Here is a 10,715-nt window from a genome sequence, read left to right as displayed (position 1 = left end):
GCCCCTTGTATCTCACACTAGCCAATTTCGACAGTCTAAAGTGCTCAAATTGAGCCATTTTGTTCTCCGTAAAATAAACCTCAGGCCATTATGTGTGTTTTTTCATTCACCCGCCTCCTTGTCTCCCTAGCCTCGGCCCCTCGCTGCCCACCCTCCTCTCCTTCCCTGTTTTTTCTCTCTCTCTCAGACGTGGCCCGCGAGTGGAGAAAGACCGTCTTGCAGAGAACCCCCTATGCTCAGTCTGCCCGTGTCAACTTCATTCTTGCCAAATTTGCTTTGAGACGTGTGTCATGAAGCGGGGCTGCAGGGCCACCCTACCATAATTGATCTTGCTTATTCATCTGATTCTCATGGAGCACCTCTCTCCTTGCTGGCTTCTGTTCGGATAAATTGAGGGTGTAATGTGATGCCGAAGCCCCCTGTCCTGGGTATCCTCTCTGCCTCTTTCCAGATGAGAAGACAGAGTGGCATTTGGGGAGGAAAGCTTCCCTGGTCCCTCAGTCCCCACCTGGGAGGACATCTCCAAGCAGCAAAATTAAGGCAATCTTTAGACTAATCTATTATGGAGATACTTTGCACGGCCCCTGATTTATTGTCACAAGCGAAGGGAGAGTCTGTCTTTGGAGTCCGTGCTCACTTGCTTCAGATGACTTAAACGGATGCTTATGATGGATCTGAATCCAGTAATTTATTCGATTTTGGGTCATTAACCCTTGTTCTGCTTATGGCAGCAAATGACTTCATCTTCAGACATGATGAGTGTTCTAAACTATGGGGGTACTTGGCTCTCTCCAGCTCTCATCTGAAAATCAATTTTAAGCAAGTGGCAGGCATTAGAAATCCTCTCTGCTTATGGGTTTGGGCGGCATCGCCTCCGGGATGCGAGGATGCAGGGATGGCGGCGGGGAGATGGAGGGGTTGACGAACATCCTGGAGAAGAACACTTATTGCTAAAGAGTGTTTGTGTTGGGGTGGCTAATGTCCTGAGAAGGCTGTACAATAAGCTCTGTCAAAATGCTTCTTAGAAGTGGGGAATGGATTGCAGTTTGGAAATGGAGTAGGGGAGGGAGTCCCCCTCAGTCTGGCGATCCCTTCTGTAGACTGAATAAACTAGCTGGAATCCTTTGCTCTCGTTCCCATTGACTAAAGGCTTGAGGGACTTTACTTGTTACGCTTTTAAACCACAGCAGTTTAAACATTTTTTTTTCCATCTGATTTCTGCCTGGTATACCAGTTCTCCAGTTGACCTTGAAGCATACAAACTCAGTTTTGAGGAAAATAAATAAAAAGAAAACAGAAACACCTTTGCCTTCAAAGCCAAGCTGGCTTCTGTCACTTTTAAGGTGCTACATAGATCAGTGGCATTGTCTAGAGTCAGTGACCGCAGGACATAGAAGACTGGTATGTCCAGATGGCTTGCGTCAGACCTGGACAAGTGAGCAGATAGCCCTGTGGTCCCTGCCATCATGTCTCTGGACCAACTGACCAACCAACTTGGGGCCAGAGAATTCCATTTTTTTCCCCTTTGAGGACGAGACATCTGACTGACATTTGAGAACTCTGAAATTGGCCCATCTTTAATTATGACTTATGCCTGCCTTAGCCTTAGTTATATGGGACTTCTACGGCAGAATGTTTACATTTACATATCTAGGATGGAGAAGATGAATTCTTAGGAACTTTTAATTTAAGAGATTTAGTAATTATTTAGTGAATCCCCTTAGGTTTTACTGATGAACTTCTGTCTCAGATATATTAAGGGCTTCAATCAAGGTTACCCAGACTACCAGGTGCCAAAGAGGCTCCCAACCCATTTCTCCTGCATAGTGTTACACCTGAGCATGGGGCCAAGGGAAGGCTGTCCCAAGTGCACGGAAGGAGAGGCTGTACTGTTTATAGAGTTTGTTTGAGTGTGTGCATGTGTATATGAATGCTTCCATGCATGAGGGTACATATGTGTGCATGCATGAGTGTACAATGCCTGTGGAGGCAAGAGGTCAAGTCTGAATGTCTTTTTACCGGAGCTATCTGCCCATCTTGTATTTGGAGACTGGGATCTGGAGCTCGCAGAGTAGACTAGGCTGGGTGGGCTGTGTGCTCTAGGGACTACCTGTTTTGCTTCCCCCATGGTGGGATTACAAGCATTTATCACCAGGTCTGGCCTTTGCCGTGTCTGGCAATATCAGAATTAATGTACCTGTCCCTTCCAAGGTGGGCATTTACCAGCTCCTTTCGTGCCTCTTTAGTATACCGTGGCTCTGACTCCCAGTCCTGTGTTTTGTCAGTAAACCAAGATGCATCCCCTGCCCAACAAACAATGAACATAAAGCACATCTTGCATTAGAAGTGCCCTCTTCGCCGGGCGGTGGTGGCGCACGCCTTTAATCCCAGCACTCGGGAGGCAGAGGCAGGCGGATCTCTGTGAGTTCGAGGCCAGCCTGGGCTACCAAGTGAGTTCCAGGAAAGGCGCAAAGCTACACAGAGAAACCCTGTCTCGAAAAAACAAAAAAAAAAAACAAAAAAAAAAAACAAAAAAAAAAAAAAAAAAAAAAAAAAGAAGTGCCCTCTTCTTCATTTGTAAGAAAATGACACCCCCCCCAGTGAGAATTAGTGCAGAAAATGGTGATACCTTAGGATACAAGTACAGGAGGGCGCAAAGAAGGAAGGGGTAGATTTAGTGGGACGTGCTTCTCCTGCACCCCTCTGATATGTGAGTATTGGATGCTGGACCAGGGTCTCTTAGCCCTCAGTGGATTTTGGAAATTCTGATCTACCTTCTAGACCTCATTCTCTTGAATGTCATTAGCGCCCTTTGGGTGGTCTGAGGGCCTGACTGTCCTTTTGTGTCTCTCTCTCTCTGGTCATCCTGGCCAGACTAGACCCTGGCTGGATTTCCTTCTCTCCAGCCACTCCCCGAGTTGGGTGGGTAAACATCCCAGATTGGTGTCAGCTGCTGAGTCATCAGCTCTGACAGAAGACTGTCTCACACTGAGCGTCACCTCCCTTCAGGCCCTCACGTCAGCTCACCCTTGGCAGGAATCTAACACAAACTAGATGCGGTTCTCAGAGAGACACTGGCAAGGTGTTTTCCATAATTTTCAAAAATAATTCCGCCCTCCCCCATTCTTCCCAGAGTAATTATGTCTTACCAGTTACTCAGATCTGCTCAGAAGCTAACTCTACTCCTTCCCTGTACAGCAGGCCTGGAACAAGTCCACTGGGCAGAAAGACTGTGCAGACCGAGGCTCCTTTACCAGGAGATTTAGAGGCGAGCCAGTGAAGTTATTATTGTTAGTATTACTTTACGAAGTAGGACAATTTTAAATGGTATCTTGTTGTCTATGCTCTAAGGCAGCACCCTAAGTCACACCAGGCCTGCCGGAATATTTGGAGTGCTCTAAATTCAGTTTATATCTGTTTTCTCAGAGTAGGTGACCCTATCTGTTAGCATTCTGTGTAGGTTCTTTCCTTCCTTCCTTCCTTCCTTCCTTCCTTCCTTCCTTCCTTCCTTCCTTCCTTCCTTCCTTCCTTTCTTTCTTTCTTTCTTTCTTTCTTTCTTTCTTTCTTTCTTTTGGTTTTTCATGTAGTTTTGGTGCCTGTCCTGGAGCTCACTCCGTAGACCAGGCTGGCCTTGAACTCACAGAAATCCGCCTGGCTCTGCCTCCTAAATGCTGGGATTAAAGGCATGCGCCACCACCGCCCGGCCCTATGTAGGTTCTTTCCTCCCTCCACACTTCATCTTTTGCCTCCTCACTCTCTCATGAAGGAGGGAAAAGAAAAGAACCCTGATCTCTACCTCCACACATCCCAGAATCCCGTCCGGCTGCTTGTCAACAGGTAGTATGTCACCAAGCGGGAAGGAGCCTAGCTGGTGCTCCAGCTCCTCTGCAGAGAACTGCATATGGCCAGCCCCAGCTGTCCTGAGGGGGAAATGACCCTCTACCTAGGAATCCTGGGACTTGACAGTCAAAAATTCTATTCATTGAAAACAGACTAGCCCTGAAAACCTGGTTTAGTAGATAAAAATCTGTAACCACAGAGGATAAATCTAGTTTGGCTTGTTTGTACTGGTCTAATTTAATATCATCTCCCTTGGAGTTTCCAGCGTCTAGATTTTCTAGATCATTAAATCCATTACTTTTCAGTGTTAGCTTTTTATTTATTTATTTATTTTTACTTAGGAGGATGGGGTTGTAGAAGGGATATATGTTTTTAGTGGAACCCTGCCCTAATCACGGGAGCTCCATCAAAGCCCATTTGGCCGTGAGCTGACTCATTTCTGGTCCCAGGGGCTCTGAAGGTGGATTTCTATGCATTGAACATGAAAGGCATCAGCAGTACAGTCAGAAAGGGTTTGTTTCCTATGGCCACTGCTGTCATGGGACTCACACGGTCTGCAGAGGGATGCTTGCTAGACCTCTAGAAATGGCTAATACCTGGAAGAGGGATGCGGAAATGTAGTCATCTAATAACCTCCATATCTGTGGTGGTCTTAATGGCCTAGAGACTTGCTATGAGCTACAGTGTGATCTTGACCAGCCGGGCTCCTCCTCCCGTCTTTAGTTCCCCATGTGAGCAGTGGAGCAGACATCACGCTTGTCTCTAATTGTGGAAGCTACCATGGCTTAGAGCTGTGTTCATGATACCAGGAGTCCACACAAGCAGGCGTCACGATTCCCTTACCCCTCCCAGTCTCAGATTTGTCTATCTTCTTGATTTCTCCAAGTACCACCTCTTTGTTTCACTGATTCTTTGTATTGCTCTATTTGTTTCTATTTTGTTGATTTCAGCCCTCAATTTGATGATTTCCTGGCATCTACTCCTCCTGGCTGAGTTTGCTTCTTTTTGTTGTACAGAGTTTTCAGGTGTGCTCTTAAGTGGCTAGTGTGAGGTTTCTCCAACTTCTTTATGTGGGCGTTTAGTGCTAGTCTGTGGGATGAACTGAGTTTTTGAATACAAGCGACTTGTGCAATGCTTCCTTTGGTGAGGAGAAAGTGACTGGGGAGTCCCAGGAGCTGAGGCACTGGCAAGAGTCAGTGCATGGAGTAGTGTCTGGCCAGCTAGAGTCCTCTGACCTGCCTCTAACCATGGTTCCCTTTGTTAACAGAAGCGGTTGCAGGCCTTGACACATCTCAGAAACTCATGCTAAAGTCACACTCTTTCCAGGTCAGAACTCATGACCCAGATGTCACAGGGGAGCTTCTGTGCCTTACTCCATGGAAAGAGCCAACAGAAGGTTACAGCAATTACTCATCTGATTGTGACTTTGCACCTGTGGCTCAGTGTGTGTGTGTGTGTGTGTGTTTCTGTCTGTCTGTCTGTCTGTCTCTGTCTCTCTCTGTCTCTCTCTCTGTGAGATGTATGATATTTATGTGTCCTAATATAGTTCTTTTTCCTCTTGCTTCTCCTTCTCCTCCTGCTCCTCCTCCTCCTTCTTTCTGGCATTTTCTCTTCAACTTCCCTCTGTGCAATAACCGCAAACAGAAAGGTGAGCATGAGAAGGAAATAAGACCTCCATCCCTGGGATGGAGACACCATGTGAACTGGTCAATGTGTCTATTAGTTCCTTTTCTCGTTGGTGTCACAGGATACTTGACAGACAAAAGAGGAGAGGTTTATTTTGGCTCACGGCTCAGGGGCTGCTGTCCATCACGGCAGAGAAGGAAGGCATGGCGGCAGGAAAGCTTCCCATCCTTGGCCGCAGGAGCATTAGGTACTTGGTCATGTGAAGTCACCCGTGAAGAAACAGGGCTGCAGACCCCAGGTGGGAGGAGGCTGTAGTTCTCAAGGCCCCTCCCTCTAACTGCCTGTGCCATCTGGCTAGGCCCTGTTATCTCCAAAACGACACTATCAGCTGGGTACCGAGTGCTTAACTGCCGGAGCCTGTGGCGGCCATCTCCATTCAGACCATAGCAGCACACAATGGTGGCTGCTCGCGGTGTCCAAATGACAGGCGCTGGAGCAGACACTTCTTTAAATGGTCTTCCTTTCGCAGGAGATACTGCCCCGTGTCTTTTTCTGCATAATTGGACTGTCTTTTCATAGAAGCCTACAAGCTGGGGTGCTTGTTTGCGAACCTAAGCCCTCCACACTCTCACCAGGTCAGGTGCGATAGTAAAAACCCTGTTGTCTGGCTTTGTATGCGGAATAATGGAATCCCTAATCTACTTGATCTGGCCAAGTCAGATAAAGACGAAAGGGAGGGATGCCCGTGTTTGGGAGATGGAAGGCACTTGTAAAAGCAATTTCTTTTGGGGAAGGGGGGAGGAGAGAAAGACACGGTGGGGAAATAAGGAGCAGAGACTGTTGGAAACCTTTTAATTACTACTAATTACCTCAGCAGAAAATGTTGGAAGCTTGAAAGGATTTGTGTCAGCAAGTGAAAGATCAAAGATTGCTAGGCTCGCATTTTAATCTGTTGGCTATAAAAAGGGATGAGGGGGGCAGTAATGGGACCCAGGAGAATGGCAGCCCAGGTGCTCTGCCCTTAATCCCATCTTGACTGCTGAAGCCTGAGGCCTAGTCCCAATTACATAATAAGATGATTTAACTTCATTTAATTTTTGTCTGTCTTCAACTTGAACCTCCTGCAGAGGAGAGAGGAAGGGTGGATTCTCTCCTCCACTGAGAATGCAGTGAGCTGGGGCTGTGAACTGCTCAAACCATTATTTAATTTATTGTCGCACTCTCTTCATCCAGGAAAAGGGTGCTTTAATCCAGGGTTTCAGATCATCATCAGCAACAACACCTCCACACCTCAACCAAGAATTCCTTAAGGGTGGAGTCTCTGCATGCCCAAAGAAGCGGGGTGGTTGAATTGTTAGTTGAGACTTAGTGAGGATAATGGGTAAACTGTCTAACTGGAAAATTCTACCTGCTGGAATAGTGATGGTGTTCCTTAGGGAAGGGGAGAGGAAGAGGAAGGGGAAGGGGAATGTTGACAGAACATTCCACCCATCACAGAAAGCCTCTACTTCGGTTCCTCTTACTTCCCATCTTCACTCCCACTGTCTTCTTAAAGGATGCGTCAGACTGGGGCGGAGTCTCTTGGCAGGATACTGGTACTCCCCCTCTGCCCTCCTCACTCACCTGTTCCTCTGCACACCGAACTGAAAGCTTCTAGCTGCATGTAGTTGCACCTTTTTTCTGGCCACTGAGACCTTCTCAGTTCTCAGGCAGGGGGAAGCGGCTGCTGTCTGTGGCTACTGTCCCAAGAGTGGAGTGTTAGTAATGGAAACCCTTTGGCCCACTGTCCTACTGTACTTACCCTCTCAGCTTATACATAATCAGTCTGCTGATCCCTGGCCTAGAGGGGTGGAGCGGCAGCCAGCCGCCCACCTCGTATTGCATCCTTTATTGACTTTGGTCCATTTCTTAACTCTGGTGTTGCACATGGGTCCCTTCCAAAAGAATGACTTTCCTTCAGTTCCTCATTTCAAAACCTGCTTCTGGGAGATCAGTCCTAACATTGCACATGTCTGTGCCCACCAAATATTCCTGGTGTCCCTGCAGAATGCATCTCTGTCTGGGTCTCTTCTGGCAGGCAAAGTTTGAGCTCCCAGAAACTCAATGAACCAAATTGCGGCTCACTTTGAAAACTGCAAGCTACTTTTTAGTACATCACTTCTGTAAGTGAAGGACCTGACCCCAAGTCATGGAGCCTCTTTGTGTCTCTTGGCCTCAGCTAAGTTTCCTATCTATTTATCCACTTATTGTGCACACAGAAGGGGCTTAGTTGGCAGATTAGAAGAAGAGATGCATTTGAATTAGTTACATATTATAGTGTATGAAATCAACCCCAAATTGAACAGCGTCCAATGACAAACATATCACATTCAGTCTCTGTAGACTGGGACTTGGATGCAGCTCTCTCCATGGTCTCCCAGTGAAGGTTCCAAAGAGGCCTGCCATCACTTCAAGGCTTGATGGTAAAGGGTCCATTTCCAAGCATGCCCACAGGAGTGCCGTTAGCATTTAGTTCTCGGAACCATAGTAGACGAAATCTTTGTCTTTGTGGCTCCTGGTTAGAGGCCTCCATCAGTTCTTCTCCATGTGAGCGTGACCACAAGGCATCTCTAGACATGGTAGAGGGCTAGAATAAGAGGTGCACATGTCTGCAGTCCTTACACAGGGGAGCCAGAGGGAGGAGAATCATTGCAAATTCCAGGCTATCCTGGTTGTCTAGTGAGACCTTGGCTGAAAGGGGTGGGGCTAGGGGAGGAGAAATTCAGAAAGCCAAAGTCCAGACTTTTGGTAACCTTCTTAGAGGTGACACCCATCACCTTTGCCGTTATTCTTCAACAAACAGTTCTCTGGGTGTGTCCCACATTTAGATGTCCAGACGGGTTATGCAAGGACTTGAATACCAAGAGGAAGGGAGTCTTTGAAGTCAGCTAAGAAGCTGCCTACTACACCACTGACTCCCAGTCATAACACCCCATTATTCTGGCATTGTGCAAGAGCCAGGTATCCATTTAAGCACATTTTCCAGTTGTCTTTAATTATGAAATTATATTAATTACTTTCACAGGATGTCTTTCTGAAAGTCCTGCTGCCAAGTCCTCCTCTCTGCATAAGGCAGTGGTAGGAGCACTCTGTGATCATTTCTAAGTCTCAGCTCCGAACCTGCTCTTCTGAAAGCGCCATTGCTCGACTTTCAGTCTCCAGTAGTCACTCCCTCTGAGTTCTTGTTCCATTTATTTTCTATATTGTTTATGTGACATATAAGCATATATTGCTTTGTGACGGTTCTATTGTTACCTCAAATTACTCCTTGAATCTCATATTGTTTAATTTCCACACGTCAACATCTTGTCTCTCCATGAGAATTATAAACAATTGGAATGCAGCGGTTATCTAATCCTTCACATGAAAACAAGCTCAGTGGAGGCTCGCTCTAAGCACATGTTGAGTTTTTTCCTTTGAGGATGCTCATTTCAGACTCGTGGCCATGATGTTCAATGGCTCCTGATGGGAGAAGTACTGCTTGCTACTTTGGTAGGAATCTCTAACCTACACCGTTTTTCCCATTTGTTTACTCTTCACTTTTGGTGAGTTTAGTACTATGGAGTATTGCCAATGTATTAGCCAGAATTTACCTGCACTTCCCCGAGGATTGTTTAGAGTCAGCATTTGCTGAAGGAGTCCTCTGGTCCCCTTGTGTAATAGCCTGGTTTTGTAACTTTGTCTTCAGGGCTGAGCGAGGAACAAGAGAGACACCATTATTAGCATCAATTCCATGCTGGGGGTTATTTACTTAAGTCCATGGCTGTATTTCAGAGAATGAATAATGGATGTGGGTGTGAACTTTAATATATTTCTTTATGTGTGCAGCTGCTTGTTTTGTGTTGTGAATGTGTGTGTGCCAGAGTACTTTCTGCTGCGTGGACATATATAAGCCAGAGGTCATTAGTTGATTCTTCATTAGCTGTATGTCTTCATTAGTTGCTCCTTACCTTATTTTACTTACTGTTAATGGAAGGGGGGAAGTACATACAACGACACGTGTGTGTGTGTGTGTGTGTGTGTGTATGTGTGTGTGTGTGTATGTGTGTGTGTGTGTGTGTGTGTGTGTGTGTGTGTGTGTGTAAGGGGACAGGAACTGAGTTCTATTATTCCCAAGGTGTAGAGCTCAGGTCTACATGTTTAGACACTGTAGAAGTTTATACTGTACCATCTTGCCAGCCGTCCACCTTATTTTTTGAGACAGGCTCACTTACTTCAACCTGGAACTTTCCAGTTGACTAGGCTGGCTGGCCAGCAAGCCCCCAAGATCCTCCTGTCTCTTCCCTTGTAGATATTACAGGTTACAGATATGTGCTACTATGCTTGGCTCTTATGTGTGTATTGAGGATTATGCATGCATGACTTTTCCCATTGGGCCATCCAGCCCACAAGAGTGAACGCTGAAAAAGTGTGCTGTATTTGAATATTTTGAGTAATAGACATACAATGTGGTATGTTTTTCATCATGGTTGACTTAAGCTGGGCATAGGAAGCCGAGCCTAAAGGGAAGCACAGCCTAAGGAGAGGACTGTAAATGCACACAGCTTTGAGAGATTGGATTTGACCACACTGAAGCGCCTTCTGAGACTCAGTTCTGAATGCCTGGCTTTCATAAAAAATTCCCTTAGTTATTCCTTACAGGAATAGTGGTCACTTAGGAAGTGAACAGAGCTACATTTTGCACCCCCCACCAAGTTTCATTTGGTAAAGCACTGTATCTCAGTACCTCTGAATGTGAGCAGGTTTGGAGATCGAGTTTTTTCTTTGTTTCTTGGTTTTAGAGACAGTCTGTTATGATGAAGTCATACTGGACCAGGATGGTTCTGTAATTCAGTATTGTGGCTAGCCTTGTAAACTGGATGCCATGTAGGTAGTTATACCTATGCACAGGGTAAGTGCCATGAGTTTGGCAAAAAACACATTTGCATTTGGCTACGAGGCACAATAGCAGAAATTAGGAGGGAGAGGGCCAGCATCAGAGCCTCCCAACACAGAGACTTAAGATTTCTAGCTCCAAGAGACAGAAACATTTCTGTTTATAAGCTTGCCGGATCATGGATATCTGTTCAGTAGCCTGGGACTAATGTAGGAGACATTTGGGGCCAAGGTTTAAGACCCCTTGACCTCACTGCTCTCCTTGGTTCTCAATAGGTCAGTCCTCTTCCATCTTATCTTTCTTCTTCCTTGGTCAGCCGTTGTTTGCAGAGTTC

At 46.2% G+C, this 10,715-nt stretch overlaps 1 protein-coding gene across 6 annotated transcripts in view; it reads left to right on the top strand.

The window, feature by feature from the left end:
• Positions 1–10,715, top strand: part of Lrmda (leucine rich melanocyte differentiation associated) — a 1,030,542-nt gene that overhangs the window by 562,900 nt on the left and 456,927 nt on the right. The window lies entirely within an intron of this gene.

Source organism: Peromyscus maniculatus, chromosome 9 (genome assembly GCF_049852395.1).
Source record: "Peromyscus maniculatus bairdii isolate BWxNUB_F1_BW_parent chromosome 9, HU_Pman_BW_mat_3.1, whole genome shotgun sequence".
In the NCBI taxonomy this organism is placed as follows: Eukaryota; Metazoa; Chordata; class Mammalia; order Rodentia; family Cricetidae; genus Peromyscus; species Peromyscus maniculatus.
The sequence above is the reverse complement of the archived record's forward strand: the minus strand, read 5'-3'. Positions and strand labels throughout refer to the sequence as shown.